Source organism: Arvicola amphibius, chromosome 15 (assembly GCF_903992535.2).
Source record: "Arvicola amphibius chromosome 15, mArvAmp1.2, whole genome shotgun sequence".
NCBI lineage: Eukaryota > Metazoa > Chordata > Mammalia > Rodentia > Cricetidae > Arvicola > Arvicola amphibius.
The window spans coordinates 2901885-2906674 of NC_052061.1; the positions used below are offsets into that span (position 1 = coordinate 2901885).

General features: G+C 37.0%; 1 non-coding gene across 1 annotated transcript; it reads right to left on the reverse strand.

Moving 5' to 3' along the window:
* Positions 1–3908: 3908 nt before the first annotated feature.
* Positions 3909–4014, reverse strand: LOC119802355. The gene has a single exon (XR_005283375.1). It is a non-coding gene; the product is annotated as a U6 spliceosomal RNA (small nuclear RNA).
* Between the last annotated feature and the right edge of the window lie 776 nt (positions 4015–4790).

The following is a 4790-nucleotide window of genomic DNA, read 5'->3' on the forward strand; positions in this document are numbered from 1 at the left end:
GTATGAACCATGCATACAATCTTTTAAAAGCATTACCATATAAACATTGATGTTATTAATATTTTTCTCTTTAAAACAATGATAGCAGGTAATATCAAATTTAAAGTGTTTACCATGTTAAGAACATGATTTTATCATTACCAACATCTTTATATTTATACACTCATATTTAATATGGATAATGTTGCTATATATACATGTATATCACACTCATGTTTATTTCCAGTATCCATGTCTAATAGAATTTATTTCATAGACATTTGGTTATTATATAACTAAAATTATACCATGAAGGATCCTGGTATTAGTTATGTGACTAAACATGCTAAAATTATCGTACAAACAACTGTTTAGGTACATATATTGCTCTTTAATTTTTGTCTATATTTAGTGAGTTTATTGCTTTCAAGAATTTTACAAGCATTTATTTATTCATATGTTTGTTTGTTTGTTTATTTGTTGTTTTGGGGGCCTGCTAGGTAAACACTGAGCCATGCTTCTTGCCCATACATCCTGTACATTGTTTCAATATATCACGTGAAGTTGCCAATTCCAAATTGACCAAAATGATATGCAACAATTTATTCCATCTCATGTGTCTCCAATGTTCTAGCTCTTTGCAAATTTCTTTGTGAAGTTATTGTAGATCCATGTTGAGTTGTATGAAGCAAAGACTAGAAAAACCTGTGTATCATTCACTCCCTTCACTCTGTGCAGACACCTTCAAGATCTGTATTATAGAGACATTGGTGCAGTCTAGGGAAGAACATCACCATGAACCTAGAATCTTTCCTCTGTCATATCTTCCCAGTTCCATGACAGTTTCTACTTCTAATTTTTTTTTTAATTTGGAGAATCTAATAACTAACCTTTTTGTCATTATAAATAACTGTTAGGAGTTGAGGCCACTATTCAGTGTTAAATCACTTACCTAGCATGCAAAAAGTACTGGCTTCCATCCCCACTTGCATAGAGGATTGTGCCTTTCTTTGTATTCATCTATCATGTACTCTGGTTTATTACTGACTCATATCCCACAGCTAACCCGTGGCAGCTCATTCATCTGATGAAAGGTATTTGGGCTGTTCCTAATTAGGAGCTCATACAAAGAAAGTTAACATGTATAAATGTTCAGGTTCAGTGGAAACATGTTTCCATTATTCTTAGGTAAATGTTCAAAGTTCAATTTCTAGACTGTGTATCATGATTGTGCGTAGATTTTAACAAACTGCCAAAATATTCTAAAATGTCTTTGCTAATTTATAGTCTCACCAGCAGTATATTTGTGATCTATTAGTCTCTACACACTCTCCAATATTTGGTATTAGTAATAGTTTATTTTTATTTCATCAGTTGAAATGCCTATTTCCCTCATTTTATTCTTTGTTTTTGTTGTCCTTGTCCAGAAAATCATAAAATAATATCAACCTGTTTTTCTTCCTTTCAATGTCTCCTATATGCACCTCCCACTCTCCATCAAAATTGTTTTTGCATGCACATGCATGTATTTGTATACATCTACACACACACACACACACACACACAGCCTGTTCAGTGTAAGTAGAGTTTTTCTGTCCTGTAACTACAGCTGCTTTCAAATAAACACACTGAGGTTTATATAAATTACAAGTGCTTGGTCAAAAGCTCAGGCTTCTTACTAGCTAACTCTTACATTTTAAAGTACCTGATATTTCTTATCTATGCTTTGTCACATGGCTTGATACCTTCTCTCAGCACAGCATGCCCATCCTACTTTTTCCTGCAGCTGCTGGCAACTCCCCTGACTCCACGCTTCTTCCTCCCATTATTTTCCGTTTGACTCTTCCACCTAACTTTATCCTGTTAAGCTATTGGCTAGTCAGCTTCTTTATTAAACCAATCACAGCAACAAACCTTCACGGTGTACAAAAGGATTATTCCACAGTAGTGCAGTTCATATAATTTTACTTGTATATATGTTTTCAAGACTGACCCCTTAGCACTGGACAACCAATTGGTGCTTCTTTTACTGGGTAGAAACATTTCTCCTGCTCTCAACTTCCCTAGTTTCCTGAAGTTATTTGTGTAGGGTAGAGGCCTAAAAGACATTTTCCTCTCTACTTTGGCTTGGCTTAGTATCATATTCCCTTATTACATGTTTTGGCTGTCATGTTGGTGAGACTTTATGGGTGCAGATTCTGATATTACCAGGAAACACAATCTCATAGTAAAATCCCTAATTTTCTGGCTCTTAAAATCTTTCTAACCCTTCTTCTACAATGTTTCCCAGGCTTTAGGTGAAGAATTTGCTTTGTAGACATATCCATTGAAATTTGGCTTACAAGACTAAACTTTGATTGGTCCCCATCTACTGCAAGAGAGGTTTTCTTGATGAGGCAGGAGAACTACACTTATCTGTAGGCATAAGCAAAATACCTGCAGTGCAATTTATGGATTGTGCAGGTGTAGCAAAGAATTGGTTGTAGGTTCTCCACAAAGATCCATGACTTCACTAGTCCTGGGTATTTGGCTTGGTTTCTAGTACTAAACATAATGTCTGTTTTGTTGAGTGTGTCTTAAGTCTAATTAGAGAGCTGTTCATTACTGCCAACGTATGTGTACCTCTTGGGAGATATTTGATCACACTATGAACTCCAAGATGGCATCAGCATTAATTAGATAAATACCTTAGGTTAGGAGGCTAAGTTAGCAACTAGTTGACAGAAAAAAAAATGGAGCATCATAGGGCATCTGGAAGAGTTAGAGAGATGTATCAGAAGTAGTAGGGAGTCATTCTGAGTGGTTTTTGTTTTGTTTTGTTTTGTTTTTGCAGAAGAGTAGGACCTGTTTTGGTGGGAAATGCCAGCCAAAAGAGAAGGTTAGTTGCTACTCAGCTTCTCTGAGTTCACATTCACAGTTTTTTTTTCCACCCAGCCTGTTAATCAGACTCCAGATAGATAAATAAATAGAACGAAAGAGAATTAGTTAAACCTACCTTTAGTAGCAGTGACAGAGCAGATGCCTGTGGGAAAAGGATTCTCGCCAGGTTGTGGCGTGAGCAGTCAGGCCACTGTCAGAGAAGCAGGCTGGTAAGTATGAAGTCACAATTGCTGGTTGAAGTAGCGGCCGACTAAGGCACAGTCACTGTGCCAAAGATAAAACAACATGTATCACTACTGAATCCTTAGGGTTATTGTGGCATACTGGTGGTACTTGTGGTTCATAGGTGTCATAGCCGGGTAAGACTTGTGCTTACTTAGTTTGGAACCTTCCCTGATAATGAAAGCAGCGTTCAGGTCAGTTCCAGCTGAAGGAGCCTCTAGGTTCTGCGTTTGAAGAGGGTGGCAATGGGGAATTACTTTCCTCTTCTGTAGGGGAGGATGGCAACAAAAGGCAACAGCAATACACCATAATGTTTTGGCAATGTCTTAAGCAACCCTGACCAACAGCTCAAGAGGGTTTCTCTTATATGATGTTGGGGGGTTTTGTTAGATGGTCTTGGAGGGAGCGTAGTGAGTCCAGATGAAATGAGGTGTGTGTGTGTGTGTGTGTGTGTGTTGTATGTGAGGTAGTTAATAGTATAATTCCTTATGATTTTTTCAAACATCGTTAGTGCTATTTCTGACTTCCTTTCTTCTCTATTTATATCCTCCTCTCCTCTCTACTTAGAGTCCACCTTTCCCATTTCCATGGGAACATAAGGTCACTTGTACTTTGTCATTCCCTTTTCAGTTGCTTTTCCACACCTCTACACCTTGGTAATTGTCCCTTTTTATTTAACTGGCTTCTAAAATTACCCCTCAATTTATGCTCCCATCTGAAGATTTGGAACTAACACCCTCCGATAAGAGAATATGCAACATTTGTCTTTCTGGGTCTGGACTACCTCACTCAGTAATATCTTTTAGAGTTCCATCTACTTACTTACAAAATATACGGAATATTTCATGAATTTGTGTCTCATCATTTCCGAAGACCATGCTGAACTTCTATGTATTGTTCTAATTTTAGTTTATGTGTTGCCCAAGTGAGCACCATGTAAATCTTTTTATCTATTTAAAATTTAATTTGCTAATGTTTTGTTAAATGTTTTACATATATATTCATAAGTTGATTTATAGCTGTGATCGTATATTTGTTTAGGTTAAATGATACTCAGAGACGAAAATTTTACATGTCTGTGAGAATATTTCCGGAAGAACTTAGCCTTTAGCTTATTGATCTAAGAAAAGTAAATAGTCATCTCCAGTGTTCATGACCATTATCTAATCTGTTATGGGTTTAAACAGGAAAAAAACCAAAATAAATAATTCACTCTCCTTTTTTTGTAATTGGACATCCCTTCTCGCCTTCTCTCAGGCAGTGATATTCAGGGTTCTAATTTGCAAAGTCAGTTTGATTCACACTATTGATGTTTCTAGCCATCTAGTTTACAGATAACTTCATATCATAACATGATCCCCACAGGGATTTGAATTAATTTCATCACATGTGAAAATTCTCTCTCTCTCTCTCTCTCTCTCTCTCTCTCTCTCTCTCTCTCTCTCTCTCTCTCTCTCTCTCTCTCTCTCTCTCTCTCTCTCTCTCTCTCTCTCTCTCTCTCTCTCTCTCTCTGTGCGTGTGTGTGTGTGTGTGTGTGTGTGTGTTCCTGTTCCACTTCTCTGGAGAAATCTAAAGGAAGCTCTTTGTACTTTTGTTCTCAGGTTAATTCTTTTTTCCTCTTTCTAATCCCGCTTGTCTTTTTTGTTTACACAAACGGGACAATGAGAGTAATACTGACTGACTCAGTGAGAAGGACTGGGAAGAGTTCT